The sequence below is a fragment of the Aptenodytes patagonicus genome, chromosome 19, assembly GCF_965638725.1.
Source record: "Aptenodytes patagonicus chromosome 19, bAptPat1.pri.cur, whole genome shotgun sequence".
NCBI lineage: Eukaryota > Metazoa > Chordata > Aves > Sphenisciformes > Spheniscidae > Aptenodytes > Aptenodytes patagonicus.
The window spans coordinates 5,978,598-5,998,977 of NC_134967.1; the positions used below are offsets into that span (position 1 = coordinate 5,978,598).

At 54.9% G+C, this 20,380-nt stretch overlaps 1 protein-coding gene across 3 annotated transcripts in view; it reads left to right on the forward strand.

Annotated features, from left to right (window-relative positions):
- Positions 1-20,380, forward strand: part of AGRN (agrin) — a 129,154-nt gene that overhangs the window by 16,122 nt on the left and 92,652 nt on the right. The gene's annotated exons all lie outside the window — the stretch shown is intronic.

Sequence of the window (20,380 nt, forward strand, 5' to 3'; positions counted from 1 at the left end):
TGCACTGACTGTTGCTTTTGGTCACAGTGTCACCAGGCCACAGATTTGTAACTTTAACAAAAGGTGTTGCTGTGCTGTAACTGCTTCTGTCCAAACCTTCCCTGTCACTTGTTTCCTTGTCTGCTCTGTATCTCTTTGCGCAGCATCAAACATGGGAGGGAGCAGTCAGCCCTGTCACGCTGTATGTGCTGGAAGTGTAAATTAAATGTACAGGCATGGCAGCTTGCAGAATGCAACCAGTCACATGTATCAATCTAGATTGTTTTAATGCTGTAATCAATTTGCAGCCATCTAGGACTGAGCGGCTCTGCCTCTCTGGCAGGGGCAGAACTCAACTCTGTTTCTCTCTGCAATTTGCTAGCTCCTGCTGCTCGAGGCAGACGATGTTCTCTCTTCGCCCAAGGCTCATGCTGCTTGTCTCGGACTCTCGCTGAGATCTGTGGCATACGGGCACACAGGTCAGCCCGGGTATCCACAGAAGCTGTCCCAGCAGAAGGGATGTGAGGGAAATGCTTCAGTACTCATCTGGTTTCCAAACGAAGCCCGGGAGCTGGGCTCTGCTGGCAGGGAGGACAGAGCTGACCTGCCCCAGCCTTCGGGCTGTCCGGAGCCGCGGCGGGGCGATGGGCAGCACCAGGCTGGCCAGCCTTTGCCCGTGAACCCCACGGGGCTCTGCCTGTCAGAGCTGCCAGGCGCCTGCCGGAACTGCAGGCACCCGCCCGGGCTTGCTCGGTGCTAATCCTTACCCGGAGTGGGACTTCGATCTGTTTACCTTATTAAACACTCTGCAAAGATTCTGCATTCCTTTAGGATGACTTCCAGGAGCAGGAGAGCTCTTTGATGTGCTGCATGGCCGGGGTGGGGACAGAGCGGGCCCCGTGCCCCAGGACTGAATGGATAGCCTCCTCTCCCTGCTGGGCTGTGGGTAGCTAAGCAGGGAGAAGGGATTGGAGGAGGTGAATGGTGCTCTGCAAGCTGCTCCCTCCTTACGGAAGCTATTCTAGCAGTGCCTTTTTCTTTTTTCCTTGAAAAACTGCTTCTCTTCCTGCATTTTCAGCTCCCTGGAATAATTTTCTTTGATTAGCAAAGGAAATGGGACTCTAGTGCTTTCAATAATTCATACCCAATTTGGCTAATTTCAGTCTGGCTGCAGCACAGACTATAAAGTGAGTAAGAACTTGTGAGGTTTCAAACCGCTCCTTCATATTCGCTTCTAATTTTTACTCCCCTGGCTCTTGCTGTGTCCGGCAGCCACGTCAGTCTCTGTTAATCTTACTAAGCCGTGGCAAGCTGAACAGCGTGGCCGGGTGCGCGCAGCGGCACAGGCTGGGCTCTGTCCCCAGTCCTGCCTCAAGCCCGCGTGAATTGCTGGTCTTCCTAAGCTTGCACTCTCTCACCCAGTGTTTCGCCCACTTTCTCTCGTTGCTCGGCTGCTTTACGAATGACCTCAGTCAGCATTGCAGCTGAGGCCTTGAGCTGACCAATACCTCTGTGTGAGCTCTTGTGCCTTGGCCAGATCCCAGCCCTGTTAATTCCCTTTGCCTCCTTAGGTCCGTATTGCAGCTTCACCTGAAAGCTGCTTTCTCTGGTCGGTAAATGTGCTGCCTGTTTGCGTTGCCTTGCACTGTCGCACAACTGCTTTGTCCCGTCCCAGAGGTAGTGCCAGGCAGCAGAGATCTTGTGGATCATGCAGAAGCCTGCTGGTAAAAGGTCTTTTGCAACGCAAACTGCTGTAACGGTGTCTGTTACCTTTGTCTTTAAGTAGCTGGCGGAGTAGGAGCTGTGGCTGCTGTTTGCCTGGCATGCTGCAGCGGGGAGTCTGCGTGTGTCGTTCTTAGGTAACTAGGCAGTGGTTTTTCTCCTCAAGCTGAGGCCACGTGGATTTAGCTGGATTTCTTGGATTTAGTGGATTTCTGCCTTGAAAGAGGATCGGCACTGCTACTCACTGTTTAGAGACCAGTGGTGCTCTTTCACAGCTGGGCTTTGCTTGTAGTCCCGCTCTGTAGCTTGCTTATTCCAATATCTCATCTTGGGCTGCCGTTTCAGGAGAAGGAAAGCAGGTTAAAATGGCTCTGCTGCCCCTCTCCAGATTCAGGAGACAAACTGTAACATCTTCCATGACTGACTGCCTCTTCTTTATCCCATTTTTTTCCCCCTGCCTAGTAGTGGATGTTGGAAGAGAACTGCACATTCCCAGAGGATGTTGTGTCATCTTGATGGGCTGTAAGTGCATCTTCTGTCTAATATTAGACCACTGTGCGCTCTCTGTCTTGCAGGGATGCTAATTAGCTTAAGTGAACTGGAGGACTGGCTGTGCCTCAGCATCTTTGATTTGTGGGTGATACTCAATTAAAACAAGGGGAGCGGAAGAAGGCTGAGGGAGCTTTTGCTGATCTCTGCACTTCTAAGTGCATTGCCTCTCTTTGGGTATTTAGTCCTCAGTTCTGTGTTTCAGGTGAGCAGGGTCAGACCGGCACCGAGCCCAGCTCGCAACTCTCTTCAGACACGCAGGAGTGCTTTGGGTTGGAATTGGTCTCATCCAAACTGCTCCTCCTGGGGAAAGAGGGAAGTGCAGAGGCTCATAATTTGTTGGAGAACAGAGTGAAGCGGTTATCTTTCCTTTAAGGGCTTTAAAGCAATCTGCCCATGTTAACAAGCCATTTAACTCCCCTTGGTGCTGTCTGCATTTTGGCAGACTGAGACAGGTAGGGTAAATAAGCAGCAATATGGTCCCAGTTCGCAGAGCAAGTCTGTGACCAAGCAAGGAATGGGACCCAGGAGTTCCAACTTGGTGGGCTGCTCATGGCTGCCAGCAGTAGAAGGGGTAAAGCTCAGGGTAACTGTGATGACCCACCTGCATCTTGACTCTGAATGGATGGGGCAGACACTTGGCGCTGCAGCCGGAATACCAGAGCTTTACATATAAATAGCCAGCCTGTTGGCACCTAAAATGGTAGGGCAGCTTATGGCAGGGGAGATTTTCCCTTGAGGGGCTGTTCAGGATCCTCACTGCCATAGCACTGGGTCGCTGTGGACTCTTTTCTGTTGTTTGTGGATTCCCTGGGACTCTCCCTGCTGTGGCACTCCCCTGGATGCACTGGCAACGTAGATGTGCTCCGAGTTTCCTCCTGCTGGCTTTTCCTTCAGCCTTCTGGGCTGCCCGCGATGCCTTATCAGCCTGTTCCTGACTCCGTCTACAGCAACAGGAGCACAGGGCTGCTGTGAGCGCCGTATGCTGATCATGCATGCGTAGTGCCGAGGTGGTCTGCCAAACATGCTCTTGGGCATCATACCTTGGCTTGTTCTGTTCTCTGCCTGTGTAAAAATCCTAGCATCCCTGCTTGTCTGGAGGAGTAAGCAAATAGAAGAGGCATTGAAATTGGACTTCCTCAGCTCTTTAGCTAAAGAGAAGCATGGTTAGAGCTTAGTTCCTGTCTTCCTTCTAGCATAAATGCCACCGATGCAATTTATCCATTCCTCTGAAATATAGCTGCAGACTGGAAGGACAGCTCATGCTGCAGAACCCAAAGGCCAGGAGGGGTGCTCAAGAGTTTATTTGTAGCCACTTGCCAGTCTTGTGTGCGTGCTTTGTGGTGTTGAACTAAAGCCCCCATCTGAGGCTAAATTCACGTTCTGAAGACTAGACTTTAAACTTCTTCCCAGCCTCTTGTGCTGTGGCAATGTTTGTTGCAGGTGGAGGATTGTAGCCAAAGCCTTGAGCCTGGCTGGGTGCATGTTAACTCGTACTGGCACAGAAACTGCCAGGTACTCAGCTTTGGTAACCGAAGGGTTGAGTAGGTTGGGGACTTTGAGCACTTGCAGTACTTCTGAACCCCCAAACTGCAGAAGAGAAGTCACTGGAGGGCAGGGGGAAGAAAAATCAATCAGTATATTGCTTGCCAGCTCTAAGTCAGCTGCCAAATTGTGATTGTCTTGGCTCTGAAGCTGTTCTCCTTGGCCAAGAAGCACTTTATCTTGCTCTGTTTCTGGGGAAAAAAAACCAATGCTCTGGGGCCTTAGGGTCAGTTCAGGCCTTCAAGTACTTCTGTAAAATCAAGGAATAACTGCATTACAAAGGAAGCATCAGCCCCAAAGAGGTGGTGGTGAGGGTGTAAAAGTGATCTGAATGAATCCTCTGACTGCGTAAGGCAAGCTGGATCCTGGCTTTCCACCTCGGGCAGGACAACCCCAGACAAACTTTCCTGATTTGCGTGGCTCGGGAAGCAGCTGGCAGTGATGGGTATGGACACAGAAAATCCAGTTGGCCAGTTGGAGCTGTAAGGTGTGTTTCCAGCTCTGTGTTCTCTGTTAATGTGGTGAGACTCCTGGTTCCTGTGGAAGGCAAAAATCATCTGAGCTTGGGAAGAAAGGAGAGGAGCAAAAAAAAGAGGTCAGAGCATATTCTGGGGGCTGTGCCTCGGTACCGGGGGCTCCCTTTATCAGTGCCATGGGCTGGCTCCTCTGTTGCCTTTTCCACGGTGCTGAGACCCCCGCTCCCAGTGCCTGCAGTGGTACCTGCAAGGCTCTGCCCTGGGGTCTGTAACTGCCCCCTGAGGGTCAGGGCAGGCGGGAGCTCGCCCTGGCCTCATCCCTTGGGCAGTGTTTCCCATGGGTACCAGCGGAGGCTGAGCGAGAAACCTCCGGGGAGGCAGCGAAGCGCCTGTGTGAAGTGTGTGTCTCGCACCCCTGAGAGCAGAGGCAGATGGTGGGCAGGGGTGGTTTTGGACCCCTTCGTAGGGTTTCTCTCTCTGGAGACTGTTTCCCTGTCCCTCTGTGCAGCCAGCCCGGGAGAGAGGTGCTTGACTGGGCACCGCATGCCGGCAGTACCGGCCCTCCCCCTTGCACCTTCCTGCCGATAAACCTTAATCTGCTCTTGCGTTAACGGGCAGCGGCCGGGCAGGCAGCCAGGGGCGGCATTCCAGTCATAGCTCAGCCAGGTAGGCTGGCAGGAGAAGCCCTGCTGGATGGGATCTGCGGAGCGAGGTGTAGGAGGAGCAGCCTGCCCGCAGGAAAGGGGCGGCGTAGGGAGCAAGGCGTTCCTAGCAGTGCTGGGGCGATGGCCCAGCAGCAGTGGTGGCACTGACTGCCCAGGGGTGCAGGCAGGGGTGGCATCCTTCCCCAGCGTGGGTGGGGTGGTCTCTTGTTGCTGGTCCTGTCCTCTCTAGGTCCCTGCTCCTACAAAGCTAAGCAGTGCCGCCTTCTTTCTCTTGGTGGCTGTCGTGGTTGAAGAAGACATACGCTGATTTTTCAGATGCTAGTACAGCGATTGCTGGGGGAAAACCCAGTGCCTGGCATTATGCAGCAGACCAGAAAGGTCCTTGCTTTGAATTGGGACCGATCCTGTAACTCCTGGATGGCTGCATTTGGAATGAACGCCCAGCAGGAGAGGAGCTGGAGAGGGCTGGCTGTGCGCCCCTGCCTGTGCTGCGGGATGCTGCAGTCTGGTTACAGACCGGGGCAAGTGTCTGGGGAGTCCGCTCTTCCCTCTGTGCCTTCCCAGAGGGAATGGCTCCTTCACTGTCATGTTTTATATAATTGGGATCCTCTTCAGTGTTTTCAGTGGCATTTTTATCATGGTGGCCAAGGAGCATTTTCCTCTACAGGGGGTGCAGGATTGTCTTGTGGCTCCATCTCTTCCGCAGTGATGTTTTGCCAGGGGATTCGTTTGGGCTGAATCCTTTTTCTGCCACTTACTTCTCATTCTGTTGGTACCTGAAAACTTTACTAATGAACAAATCTATCAAGGCTATGGGGTCAGAATTGAGTTCTCTTCCTCAGTTAATTACCCAAGCAAATCCTTTTGGCTGGGCTGTGGGAGCCATTCGTGTGGTTTGGGATTGGTGAGAGCTTGGCCTGGGGTAGGCTGTAGCTTCATTTGGGACAGTTGTGCTCTTGGGGAGTCGGCCTTTGAGAAAACAGGTTCTTTGTCTGTTTTATTTGTCCATCTCCTGCTTACAGCCCGTTTCTCAGCGTTCCTTGTTACACTGGGCTGACTGTTTATGTAGTGATAAAATCCCTGAGCAAATTGTTTTAACTGATGCTGTTTATCTAAGAGATAAACTAGGATCAGTGGAAGCTCCTGGCAGTTGCATGGGGAAACTCTGTCATGAGGAGCCATTTGAGCTCAGTCTAGGTGAGCACTTCTGCTTCTTTCAGCGTGGTTGCTTTCCTAACGAACTTGTCCCAGACTAAGCACAAAGATTTGCAGAAATCCCCTATTCCTTGCTGCCTTTGCCTTGCGGTTGGAATACCAGTGCAGTGGAGAGGCACGCTGATGGGTGCAGGGCCTCGGGAGAGAGGTGTTTGTCTGTGCTGGGGTGGACTCTGCCTGGGCTGGTGCCTGGGGGGTGCAGTGACCACGGGCTGTCCATCTCAAGTGGCCTGCAGCCCCATACCCACCCCACAGCCTGCTGCTCCTTCTCCCTTACCCCATCCCTGCTTCTCTGAAGGGGAACAACCTGTTTCTCAGTACGAGTTTTAATGTGTGATGAAAGCCTGGGGGCTGCCTTCATCAGTAGTGCCAAGTAAGCCATAAAACAAAGCTCAGATAGTTCTTACAGGGCATCTCTGAAGCAAGCAGAGCATCAGCTTAGTATTTGAAAGTCTCGGAGGATGGATAACTAAGTGGATTGGATGAAAGGTGGATTTAGGTGTGAGGAAGCTTCAGGCGCAGGATGTGTGCAGATACGGCTCCCGCATCTGTGCGTGCTTTGTGTGACCTGGTGCTCTGATCACGGGGTCCTGAGCCAGACCTGGAGCTGGGCGCTGGAGCCGCTGTTGTCTAGCAGCCCTCCACTCCAGGGGCGGCTGGCGTTTCCTCGGATAAGTAGCCAGGTCGCTTGTGGCTTTGTTTAATAGATGAGCTGAGGAGTGAACTCTTCTGTGCAGGAAGCATTTCCCACCCTTGGCCGGTCTCCCTGCCCCCACGGGCCGCTGCATTCCTGGGCAGTGAGGTTGCCTGCAAACAATGGCACCAAGATGCGTGTCCCTATACTGTGACGGGTGACGTAACCCTGGCGAGGGAGAGACCCCCTTCTCCGTAGGTTGCCCTTTATCAGCTCTCTGGGGCGTGTTTCCCTCACCTTTGGTTAAGTCTCCATCTCGGGTGCCAAATTTCTGGATCCCCACAAGCTTGGGAAGGGCAGGGGGGAATCTCTGGTCACTCAGTATGGCTTCTTGTCACTGTGCCTGGGGACACCAAGTGCACAGTCCCTTGTGCCTGCTGCTATGGGCCAGGGGAGGAGGGAGCCACGGGGCTGGAGTTGGGCCACCGGCTCTGCTGTGTCACTGGCGGGTCCCAGGTCTGGTGGCTCTGGGTACAAGGGTGCGTGGCAGGGAGAAGAAAGATCCTGACAGAGGTTGCCCACTGCGGGGGGGGGGGGGCTTCCAGCCTTGCCTTCGAAGAGTAATGTCCCTGTCTCCTAAACACCACGCATCTCCCCGGCCTCTGTGCACCGCTGTCGGCGCGTCTCGGCAGGACCAGGCAGCCCACAGCTCTGCCCGTGCAGGCGCTGGGGCCTCTTGGCTTGGGGCAGGCTTTCACTTTGAAAGAAAGGTCGGTGTAAAGGGGCGTGAGCATACACCTCCAGTGTACAGGAGGTGAATTTTCTCCTGTTAAAGACTGGAGGGGTGGAGGAACTACGCAGCAGGCTCAAAGGGAGGCCACTCTTGCACAGAGGCAAGTTAAACTAGGGAATTTCTTGCCAATGGTGTAAGAGCCAGAAATATTAGGGGGCTGAAAAAGGATTAGGCAAAATCATGATGGGTGGGTCTGTCAGTTATTTGGCAACTGTGTAAGTTAAGCCAGTTCTGGCTGAGGAAGTCCCTGAAGAGCTAATTTCCAGATCATGGGACGGTATAGGGTATAGGCAAGCTTGCTCAGCCCTTGCTTGGCTCTGGCACTCTTCTGTTCATCTGCTACCAGCAGCCATCGGCAGGATACGAACCAGAGGGATTGTTGGTCCTGCCATAGTGGCCTCTCTCGTTCTGGTCTCTCCTCCAGCATTGTCAGTAAGGCTTGGAAAAAGGTGACCTGCAGTGTGGGAGCAGTGGCTGTCACACACTGCCTGCTTGCTGTTCCCAGGCACAGGGAGGGGAAAGCAAAGCCAGGCTCTCATACGGGAGCTGCCAAGGCTTTAGTCCCCGCAGTGCTGTAACCCCAGTCCCCCCAGTGCTCCCTCCTGCAGTGGCCTGGTGTGCCCCAGCCTGTGAGGAGCGGGGAGGCTGCATGCCTGCCTGTGTGTGCACGCTTGGGCGCTCTCTGTTTGCAGGGTGGGCGCGTGGCTTCCTCAGAGCAAGGCTGGGCAGGTCCTTGTGTTGCAAAAACTTGCCTAAGAAGCTGCCTCTCTTTCTCCAGTCCCCTCCTGGCCTGCTTTCCCTTCAGCTATGCCTGTCCTCCCCTGTGTTGCCAGCTCAGCAGGCCGCAGGTTTTGTGGGGAGTGATCGCTTGGCCATGTGGGCCACGGGTGGTGCTCCATCCGCAGCGTACCTCTCCCTGCGCTGCTCCATGCTGCAGGTCAGGAGGAAGGAAGGGGGATGCAGCAGCATCCCAGTGAGTCCCGTTTGAGCATGTGTCCCGGCTTGTGGTTGCAGTGCCCAGACAAGGGTGGCAATGCTGGCAGAACAGCCCCGCTCCATTCCTGCCTCTGGGGGAACGGGGGCAAGATGAGGAGATGGAGTTGAATCTCTTCTTTCTCCCTCTGCAGTGCGCAGGAAGGATGTATTTCTGTCATACTGACTTGCTGGTGGTGAGCTGGAAGGGTCAGAGTGCTCTGCACCCTAGCTGGAAGGATTTGGCTTGAGGACCCTTAAATGCATACCAAGATACAGCTCCTTCTCCAGCCTTTTTTACCCCCTTTCCTTGTCCAAGACTGCTCTCCCTCACGGCATGCGTGTGCTCTGTTTTTTGTAACCTGTTCTGGCATGTGCCCTGGTCAGGTGGATTACGTGGGGCAGAGCTTTGCCAGCCTGGAACGCCAGCTATGCATCCCCTGAGCGCCCCTGGATGCAGAGGCAGATACCGGCTTGTAACATGCCAGTAGCTTTCTTGCAGCACTGATGCCTCTCAGAGAATTTGGGCAATGCCAGAGCTTGTCAAAAGATGTGAGAGGGGAAGGCTTGGGAGGCAGCACCTCTGCCGGGCTGGGGAAGGCGCCCAGCTGAAGAGCAGTGCTGGTACAAAGCTGGGTCTGGTGGTTAGGGTGTGAGGCTGCTGGAAAGCAGCTGGCATCCCTGCCTTGCTGGGGGCTTCTTGTGTGAACTTGCTCAGGTGCTACGAGGCTGGGAGCTATTCCTCTCCCTCCACGAGAGGCGTGGGAGGCTGTGGGGTGGGGAGCCGCAGCAGAGCTGGAGTTGCAGAGTGCCTGTGGAGCTCCAGCAAGGAAAGGCAGCGCTGCCCTGGAGTGGCTGGGGAAACTTGGGACAGTCCCTGCTGGGGAAGAGTTGGGCTCTGCCTTCCCGCGGTGGCTGCTGCTGGCTTAGCAGCTCATGCCTGAAGAGTAGAAGCGTGATGTCCTGTGTGCACGTGCTTCCTGCAGAGTTCCCCTTCCCTCCCTCATCGGTTTTTGTTCATGTAAAAAGGTTTTAATCTCTTTAGGGAGAGAACTGCTGGTTATTTTCCACTGACACCCAGGCAGGACTGCGCCAGGCACAGCGCTGCACTGTTCTCTGCAGGAAGCTGAGGGTGAAACTTCTAATCCCATAGGAAAAAGCAATTTTCCATTTGAGGCAATGCTGAACTAGTCTGCAAATCCATGTTCTTTCAGTGCCTGCCCCAGAGCAGCAGGTTCCTGGCTCCTGCGTGGTACCAGGGATGTTGTGGGCAGGAGGGAGCTAATTCCTGTGATGTTCTCATAGGCAGTGCAGTTATTCTTAGAGGGCTGGGCAAATCCTACAATATTATCAGGGTTCCTGCAGTCCTGTTGCCAGGGTTTGTCAGTAACTGCTAGGGACCGAGGCGTATATTTAGCTCTTGGAACGAGCCCTGTTTTGCTTGGTGGAATAGTGTGGCTGGAGATAATTTCCTTGGAGGATGCCGAAGGAGTACCCCGTGCCCCTAGAGGTACTTCTCATGAAAAGCAGAATTCTGCTGTACTTGGCCAGGTCGCCCGCTCGTTGGCTGGGGCTGTGCTCCATGGCTTGGACCAAATCGTTCGGGTTAGGTGGTTCAAGTGCTCACCCTTGCCTCTGGACTGTGCTGTCACTCAGAGCAGAAGAACTGCAAGGTCCGAATCAGCTAGCTATCTTAAGCTGAACTCAGGTGGTCACTTGTTCCCAGACTTGCCCCTCTTGGCGCACACAAAAGCTGAACTTAGGAGGTTATTCATAGGCGCTCAGCGTGGCATGTGAGTGGAGAGCTGGGATGAGAGGGGTGCCAATGGTAGAGGTCCTGCTGCTTCTGGTAGTGGAGGCTTCTGTGTCTTCGTAACACTAGTGAGAACTGTTGCCTTAACACTGAAGAGGCGCTGCAAGGCTGAGCCCCTTGGTATGTCTTGCGTGACCAGACACAATACCAGGGGACGCAGCGCTCCCTGGAGCGGTACTGCGTAACACTGGTGTCTAGGCTGTGTGCAGCCTTCTCTTGACAGGTGAACTAGAGCGGTGAATAGCAGCCACGTGGGGCGGAGGGATCTGCGTGCTTCCTGGGCAAGCCCCGAAGTTCACAGTGATGTGCTGTGCCAGCTGGTCCCTCTCTTGTGCCTCAGTTGAACAGAGCCCTGGGCTCACCACGGCAGAGCTGGCAGTGGTTTGCACAAAGCTCCTGCGTCGAGCCTTGCCACGTGACAGCCCTTCTTTTAGCTTTGTAAAAACTTCCTTTTCTGCCAGTTTCATGTGTTTTAATTATTGCATAGATGTGGTGGCAGAGGGCTCTCTGGTTGCAGCTTAGATAGTAGAGGTGGCACTGCCAGACTGCAAATGAGGCTTGTCACTCATTATTCCTTTCTTCCCTCCCTGCTGCCTTAGGCTGGGCTTTGCAGCAGCAAAGCCCCATGTGCTGGGCTCATCTGTGTCCCTATTGAGCTCTGGGGCTCTTTTCAAGGGGAAGAGGATGGTGAGAGGAAGTGGGGAGGGGGCGGCCGTGGGCCTGCTGGGGCTGGGAAGAAAAGCAGCTTTGTGAGGCTGCCCCGTCAACCCAGAAAATGCCTGGCTGGAGCGTGGTGTTGAGGCAGGCACCTTCTTCTCTTCGCTGTGCTGCCTGGGAGAGTGTCGTGGTCTGGGCTGCTGGAAGATGGAGCCAAACTTAATCTTCTCAACGCTCTGGCTACAAAGATCGTTAAAGGTGGGGAAATGGCTACAGAAACCCGATGGAAACTTGCTTTCTGGGGTGGCCCGTCTGAATCAACGGTAGCAACTTGCACAGAGCGTCTTACCTGTCCACCCTGATACAGAGAACAACCTACTCCCTTTTCTGCTTAGAAACTGGTTATGTGCTCGAAAGCAGTTGATCGCCTCTCCCCTCCGATGCCATTCCTCTAGATTGAGCAGCCATGGCTCTTCTGGTCTGTGCTAGTCTGGCGTTGCTTCTGGTTTCTAGGACCGAAATCTACGTTAGCAATGGATTGCTACTGTTTTTCAGACTGCATTTTTTCAACCTGCTTACTTGTGTCTGATGCCTGTTGCGCTGACCATGTGAATGATGAGCTGGATAAGGTCCAGCTGCAGGTACCTGGGAAAGGCTGGGAAAGCCTGCTCTCTGGGCAGGCTGAGATAAGGCTGTGGGGAAGCTGCCTTGCCCAGAACCGCTACCCGCTGAGCATGCGTGCAGGGAGCAGCTTTGTCAGGATGGCTATTCGTGGAGCCCTAACGCAGGTTTTGGGCAGCCTGTACCACCCAATCTGTGCTCTCCTGGTGTGATGTCTGTAAAAGGCAGTGTGTGCTGGGAGCGGAAAACAGCTGCCATTTGGTTATTCCATGGACCACATGCAGTCTGCTTTCCATGGAAATGAAATTCTTTCCTACTTTATCTACCGGATATATCCTGTTGTGAAGTTTGTTTGGTGTTTTTATCTTCTGTAGTCCATCTTTGTTTTGGAGCCGCTCAGTGGAACATCAAAGGCTGGATTTTCCCACCCACTTATTCGGGGAAGTATGCAGCTGGCTGAGCCTAGGGGCAGTGCTGCTTTATGGTAGAGCAAGAGCCTCCATCGGAGCAAGTGCCCGCTTCACTTCTACGTGTGCTGAGGGATCTTGAGCAATAACCCAGCCAGCCTTAAAGGTACTGACAGAGAGTCCTGGGCAGGCCTTCAAACCTGGGAATGTGAGAGAAGCTTCTGCCTCCAGAAGTGGCTCTACTAATAGAAAAAAGAATGTCTGAGTTTAGACCCCATATCAAAGGGATCTGATGCTTTCACTGGCTTGTGAAAGCTGAGCCCTTGGACTCCCCTGAGAAACTCCTGGCCTCCTGATAAAATCACACGTCCTGATGTCAGACTGCACAAGGAGCCCGGTGGGGCGGAGGGGTGAGAGCTGCAGGTGCCTGGGCACCCCTCAAGATTTGAGGCCACTTTTACCTGCCTGCCTGGGGAACGATTGGAGCAGGTTACTCGGGCCCGGGGCCACAGGGGCTGGCACTGCCGAGCCTGGCAAGGGCCACTCGCCAGCACGGGGAGAAGCTGGAGCTGGCCCCAGCAGTTGTGCAGCCCTGGGCTGGAGAGCCTGCATGTTGCAGAATCCCGCTTCTCATGGCTTCTGAGGTGCCGCCTGGATTACGAGGGATGGATGGCAAGACCTGAGAGAGTCTTACAGTCCCAGGTTGGTCTGTCAGCTGGCCTCACCCCAGCTGTAGGCAGCAGCTTTCCCATCGCTGGAGAGAAGACAGGGCTCTGTTTAGACTGAGCTGCTTGGAGCCAGGAGGCTCCAGGGGCGGTGAATTGCAGCTGGCAGTGCAGACGGGCTGATGGGCTTGGATCCCTGCCTCTCCCCACCTCACCTGCGGGGAGGCATTCTTCTTGCATCTGCTCATCAAGCCCTGCGCTGGCTAAGGTTCACCTGCCACCTTCTTGGTCTTTTTCCCGGGCAGAGATGAGATGTGTTCCCTGTGGCAGCCCAGGCTCAGGCTATGCAGCTGCACTCGTGGTGTCCTCCCTCAGTTTGCTTCCCTGCTGCAAGCTGGCTGCCCATGCCAGGCTGCTGCTGCAGGCAGGGATCGGCTGGGCTGCGCCCCGTTTCCAGGGGCTGTTAGCTGCAGTCCTCTGTCTGAGCTGGGGAGCGAACCACAAGGCTTTCCAGCTAGCTGATGCTGATACTGCTATTGCTATAAGCCTGCGATTCTAGTTAAAAACCAGACACCCTGCTGCTAATGGCTTCCTCGCAGAAGCCTAGAAGGGCACTCTGTAGGAGTTGGCTGTCTGATGTGGCACAGGGTAAACGTACTTCCCAATCTCACACCGTGTGTTTTCTCTTTTCAGATGAACTTGATTTTTCTCTCTCCAAGTACGCTGAATTCTCATCCCCTGGGAGAGGAGCCGGCTTGCTTCCTCATCCTTCCCTGCAGGGTCCTGCCACAAGTTCTGATCTTGCTGGGGCTTTGACAGCTCCCTGGTTTGCAGGGCATTTCTCTCCTTGGCAGGGCAGCTCCCAGGCCAGCTCACGTTCCAGGCTCTATTTGCTAACAAACTGCGGGAGGGATTTCTGAGCTGCCTCGGTGGGATGAAGGGTATAGGCATACATCTTGAGCTAGCCTGTAACTCTAAAGCTGCCATTCCTTTTGCTAGTCTCATCGCAAAGGGAGTCTGCCCTGGGTGCGCTTGAAGAGGCGGTGTGCTGCAGACAGGCCCAGGTACCTGCTCTGCCTTCTCCAGGGTAACACCACCTTGTTTGCTCAGCAAAGGGGAGAGAAACAGCAGCTTTCTTGATGCTTGGTTGTGCTGCGGCACTCACTGCTTTGCTTGCTGTAGAGGGCTGCATCGGAATGGCAAATATGCAGATCTCAGTGATCTTTGGGGTCTGTTTTCAACGGGGTTTCATAGCAGCATGGGCAAATTGGTTTGGGCAGAACATGACCCTTCCATTTGTGAGTGATAGCAAAGCTGATGGTAGATAGAAATAGCTCAGAGATTTGTTAGCGGATGAAACTTTGGTTGCCTGGGAGCATCTTTGCTTTGGATTCAAGCTAGGGGGACATATCTGCCGAATTCCTCCTAAGCTGTGCCTTCGTCCCAAGCTTCCTACTGACACCAGCTGATCTACTTCATGCTCTTCTGGCTCATGAGAACCCTTGCCTGCTGAGCTCAGAGCTGCTGGCTGGGACCCAGTTCCCAGGCACTGAAGCAGGAGGGAATCTAAAGAAATCCAGGCTGGAATTGTTTTTCTAGACTGATAATTTCTCCCAGACAGCTCTCAGTTAGACTCCTAGCCAGCTGGACTTGCACTTTCTTTGCCCAAGGGAGTTTCTTCTAGGCTCTGCAAAGGCCTTGTGGAAGTGCAGCCTGTCTCCCTTAAGGCTGCGAGTGATACTTTCAGCAACGTCCCGTTGCGTAGCTCTGCTTGTGGCATCTGGATTTAGATGCCATGGAGGCAGAAAGGAGTCGGGCAGGACTGGTGGGAGAAGCTGGCTGTGACTCGAGGGTGCGTGGAGGGTGCGTGGATGGTGATGTACAGCCTTACAAAATCAGGAAGCATCCTCTGCTCAGGGGTACAGTTCTGGGAGCAGCCTTGCCAGTGGGAGTATAGGGTGTGCAGTGTTGCCTTCTGCATTAAGTGTAGCTGCTCTGAACTCATCTTAACTTGACATCATGCCCACCCACGTGCTACTGTTGTGCAGAGTCTAGTGCAGGAACCGCAGGTCCATCTGAACATGAGCCGGCAGTGTGCCCAGGTGGCCAAGAAGGTCAATGGCATCCTGGCCTGTATCAGAAATAGTGTGGCCAGCAGGAGTAGGGAAGTGATCGTGCCCCTGTACTCGGCCCTGGTGAGGCCGCACCTCAAATACTGTGTTCAGTTTTGGGCCCCTCACTACAAGAAGGACGTCGAGGTGCTGGAGCGTGTCCAGAGAAGGGCAACGAGGCTGGTGAGGGGTCTGGAGAACAAGTCTGATGAGGAGCGGCTGAGGGAACTGGGGTGGTTTAGCCTGGAGAAAAGGAGGCTCAGGGGAGACCTCATCGCTCTCTACAACTCCCTGAAAGGAGGTTGTAGCGAGGTGGGGGTCGGTCTCTTCTCCCAAGTAACAAGCGATAGGACGAGAGGAAACGGCCTCAAGTTGCGGCAGGGGAGGTTTAGATTGGACATGAGGAAAAATTTCTTTACTGAAAGAGTGGTGAAACATTGGGACAGGCTGCCCAGGGAAGTGGTGGAGTCCCCATCCCTGGAGGTATTTAAAAGACGTGTAGATGAGGCGCTTAGGGACATGGTGTAGTGGGCATGGTGGTGTTGGGTTGACGGTTGGACTCGATCTTAGAGGTCTTTTCCAACCTTAATGATTCTATGATTCAGCCCATCTTCCCCAGGTGCTCGTTTTCTGTGGAGCACTGCCTTTGTGCTTCAGGCTGGGCTTTTACAGCCCCGCCTACAGGAGAGTGACCAGAAGAGTGGAGGAAACAAAAGGAAAGAGATGCTTTAAGATGGCAGCTGGGCCACTCCTGCTGATGCAGGCCTGTGGGCGAGCTGCCTCTGAAAGCAGGAGGCTGTGTTTTATGCCTCCCTCCTGCTTTGCCGTTTACGGCTGTGCTGCCTGCCCTCCCACCCAGCGGGGCAGTGGCTGTGCCCAAGTTGGCGGGTGTCACCTTGGCGAGCGTGCCGGCGTTCTCGCGCTCCCGCAGAGCCCGGCCCTGCTCTCCGGGAGCATCACGCTTGGCGGGGGTGGCTGGTGGCAGCACTGGGAGCGCTGGGCTCTCGTGCGCCCAAAGGGAGCTGCCCGCTCCCTGTCTGCCAGCGGCTGTGCGGACTGTGTTACGCCGCCTCTGTAGAAAGAGGAGCGTGTGATAAGTGCTTGCTTCTTCCCCAAAGCGAGGATGTTGGACATCCCACCCCCTCTGCCCAGCCGAAGCGTGGGAACCCTTTGGTGAAGCGCTGCCCCCGGAAATCGGTCCCCGGAGTGGGTTGGTGTCTTTCTGCCGGAGGATGAAGGGAAGCAGCAGTGTGGGTTGGAGCCCCTGCCCTGTGAACCCGGCCAGTGAGCCTCCAGCCCCTAGGGACCCTCTGGCCATTGCATCTGTCACAATAAGAGAAAATACTGCTCCGGGGCTTCTGTTTCCCTAGCAGTCTGGTGGCTGGCTGGCTCCTTCACACGTTCTGTGCCTTTTGCTCCGCTTTCCAGCGGGGGCCTTTCCTCCCCCACCGCAGAGGTCTGCACTCTGACCCTGCATGTGCAGATTTGCAAGGACTCGGCTGCGGAGGATGGGCGCTTCCCGCACCGCTGTGGGTTAGTCTGTCTGCGCAGAGCAGCGCCTCTTGCTGCAGGGGGCTCCTGGGGGCGTGGGTCCGGCCACCTCTGGCCTGGCGAGGCGATGGCTCCTGTTGCAGGGAAGGAGGGGGATGGCGCTGAGGGGTTAGGCTACTGGGGCTTTGATGCAGGAGACCCCACTTTGCCTCTTGCAGCTCCAGGTGCAGGAAAGGGGGGTTTGGGAGCTCCCCGCTGGGAGTGTGCACTGGGGGAGGAGGAGGAAGGATGCCACAGCAGCTGTGGAAGGGCACTGGGGATGTGCACAGCGTTAGTGGGACTTGCACCGTGTCTGCCTGAACAGAGGGGTGCATGGCTTGCCCTTGCTGCAGGAGGGCACCCTGCAGAGGGGCCTCAGGCACAGCCTGGCACGGTTGGAGCTTTGCGTAGGGAATGCCAACTTGTCAGAGGGAGTTTCTCTTCCTCCTGCCAGCCCTCTGGTTTCTGCACCCCATTATGTGGGGCGTAATGGGACTTACATGAGGTGGGACTCTGGGGCTCTGCTCCCTGCTGTGCCAGACAGAATCATAGAATCATAGAATAGTTTGGGTTGGAAGGGACCTCTGAAGGTCATCTAGTCCAACCCCCCTGCTATGGGCAGGGACATCTTCAACTAGATCAGGTTGCTCAGAGCCCCATCCAACCTGACCTGGAATGTTTCCAGGGATGGGGCATCCACCACCTCTCTGGGCAACCTGGGCCAGTGCTTCACCACCCTCAGCGTAAAAAAATTTCTTTCTTATATCTGTCCTGACAGACAGGCTGGTCTCTGTGTGGCACATCGCTCACAGAGCAGTCATGGTTCACACAAATGTGTGGCCTAGAGTCCTTGGCAAAAGTGGCTTCACTGCACCTGGCCTGCGTGCAGCTCGCGATGGCGCATGCCTGCCTCTCCATGCGTCATGGTGCCTGTGGCATGGGATGTGAGATAGTGTTACATCTGAGCGTATATCCATGTACCCTTCCGACTGCAGCCTGTGTGATCAGCAGCCCCACAGCAGTTGGTGGGGCTGGGAATCTGCACTGCCGTGTCTTGTAAGCAGTACCCTCACTGCCGTGCTCCTCCTGAGCGACAGCCGGTCCTCTAGCAGTGCGTATGAGGATAGAGTTGAAAGGAGCTGGCGCTTGCTTGAAGCCTGCCTCAGATTAAAGGCTTTCCCGTCACAGTAAATCTTGCGTGTCTTACAACTTAACGTGTTGCATTCTTTGCCCCGGAGCAGAGCTGGAAACCGGCCACTGTAACGCTGACCTGTTACAGGAATCACGCCTGTGTACGGCGTGGGAGATCTGGGTGTCATGCTGGATGCTGCTCCCAAGTGGGGTGGGAACCAACTGGCTTTGCTGCGTGGGAGTCTTGGTCAACGGGACGGGCAAAGTCACAGCTCAGGCTGTGGAAGCCGCGTGGTGAGGCTGTGGGGTCTGCGTGGCACTTAATGGCCATAGGGGACAGATAATTGGCTCTGCCAGTTCATTTCAGCCGCATCTTAACTTGTATGTGCGTTTCGGGGGTTTGCTGGTTGTTTCAAACTAATCCTAGCCCTAGCTCTGCATCTGCAGCTAATGGCAGTTTAACACCAGTTAACAGCCTCGCAGTTCAGACAGATGGTCTGACTACGCTATGGGGGTGTCAAAATACAGGAATAATTGTTTACAGGCAGAAAACTGCCTACGTGGGAATCAACACCCAAAATTCGTTGGAATTTGTTCAGAAGGAGCCCGTGGCCTCAATCCATAAAGGATGTGTGCAGCGGGTTCCCTCCCCCAGAGAAGGGGCTGTCAGAGCAGCTTAAAGACGGGAGAGTCGTGGAGCTGGAGAGGGGAGAGCCGTCACCTGGTGTCATGAGGCAAGCAGTGGGACCCGGCCGGGCTGGTGGGCACTGTCCTCCGGCTCCCAAGCACCAAACCCCTGGGAAGCAAGTGCTTAGAGGGCAAGATGCTTTATGGTCACAGCTTGCTCCTTCTGGCCTGCTGTGGCTCACTGCCTAAAGGCATGATGGAGCGTGGACCCCCGCTTCTGTGTACTGTGGGGATGGTCCCAGGCTAGGCGGCAGGTGAAGAGCAGAGAGGTGGCTGCGGGAGCACGGTCTCTCCTGCCCTGCCTTGGCAGAGAGGAGCAGGGCACATTCCTCTGCCCTGACTTCAAAGGTTGTTGCTGCATATACAGAGCCCAGCAGCCTTGGCAACCCTCACTGGCTGGAGCGTTGGCAGCAGCTGTTTGCTGCTGTTCCCTGGCTCTGCTGGGTTCTCGCTGCCCTTTTGGCCTTACCGCTTTGGGAGAGATGCCCGCTCCCTCACTGTGGGAGCCAGGGTATGTGCTATGGGTATGTGACTCCGCTTTCCCCTGGTCTGCTGCTCCCAAACCCCTTCCAGGCGGTTTACATCGGTGTCGTTTCTACCTGCTCTCTCTGAGTCTGTACTGTCCACCATGCTGATCTTAAGGGAATTTTGGAGCGCCTCTGACCTGCATTTCAGTCTCGGCACCCTCTTGGAGGGGTATCTCCTCGTTCGCCGAGGAGGGAAGCTGCAAGAATGACACCCTCAGCTTAGGACCTTACGTTAAAATGGAGTGAGACTGACCCAGTCCCAAGGGCATGTCCACCAGTAGGATGGGACATGGCTCCTGACCTAGAGCATCTTTATGCTGCACCATAGCCCGGAGGGATCGACTGGGTGAGTGGGTGGGCTGGTCCCTGGGACAGGGCACTGTCCTGCAGCTGGGACACAGCACCAGCCAGCTCCCTGCTGCAGCATGGCGTTTCCAGGCTCCACGCCTGGCCAGTCAGAGCTGTAAGGAGAGATCAGCCGGGCCACCCTGTGGCTTGGCCCCTCAGTTAAACACAGGGGAGCGTCTACTGGTGTCTTGCTTCCTGGGCCGTTCGGGATCCCAGGTCTTGCCTTTCTCCAGAGGACAGTTAATCTGGGTCTGTCCTCCTTCTGCGGGGAGGGCGAGCTGCCTGTCTGCAGGCATCTTCTCAGCCAAGCAAATTAGGGACACGCGGCATCTTTATGGGAGGAGCGGACAAATAAGTGGTCACCTGAAAGAGATAGCAAGGGACTTATCAGGGTTTGTAACTACTTTATCAGGGCTGGGGCAGGATCAGCAAGTGCAGGCCCAAGTTCTCCTCCATTGTCACTTCTCTGCGCGGCTAACACAAGAACTGTATTTGTTGCTGTTGCTTTATATGCCAGTACTGGGTGGGGAGGGGGTATTGCGTATCTACAGCAAGCTGCTCTCTTCAATTGGGAGCACACCTTTCTCGTGCCTACCGTTTTACATCCTTAGGTCGCCTCAGGTGAGACCCTGTTGACCCACGGTTTCTCCCCTGATTTAGGCAGAGCAATATCCCTCTGTCTCCAGGGGAGGGTGAGTGAGAGGGCTGGGTTGTCCTGAGTGCTGGTGGAGGTGTTGGGGCTTTTCCAGCCTTGGCTCCTTGCCCAGCTTTTTCTGAGCCATCCGGGTGCCTTCAGCTGCGTAACCCTTTCCCTGTGTCTGGGAGCATTGCTGCAGTCCAATTAGGAGATTAAAAGCTGCTATTGGGAAATGAGACTGATGCAGCGTGGGCCAGCAGTAGCTTCTTGCTTTCAGCTCCTCCAGCTGATTGTGGTTCGTTGGCTCCCTCAAATCTCCTGAGCTTTGCCCACCTGATCCCAGCCCTTGGAGGGGACTGCAGAATAAGACTCTTGTAATAGTTGTGCGTTCCCCCCATGGAGCGTTTCAGGTATATCCCTTGTGGCAGAGGAGAAAAGGGGTCTGACTGTGTTGTATGGAACAGACATTGTGGGGAGGTTGTAGAGGAAGAGGTGATAATGGAATTGCCAGCAACAGCCTTTGGAGGTCCTGCTAGCCTCTGCCCTATGAGCTAGGTGTCTGGTGCACGTGGTGACGTGAGACATGGACCTGGGAATGCCGGGGCAAGGAGAGTCTGCTCACTTGCTCCTTTGTGTCTCCTTCCTCTCCGCCAAGATCCCGTGTAATACCCTGGCTGCTACACTGCAGAGCGCATG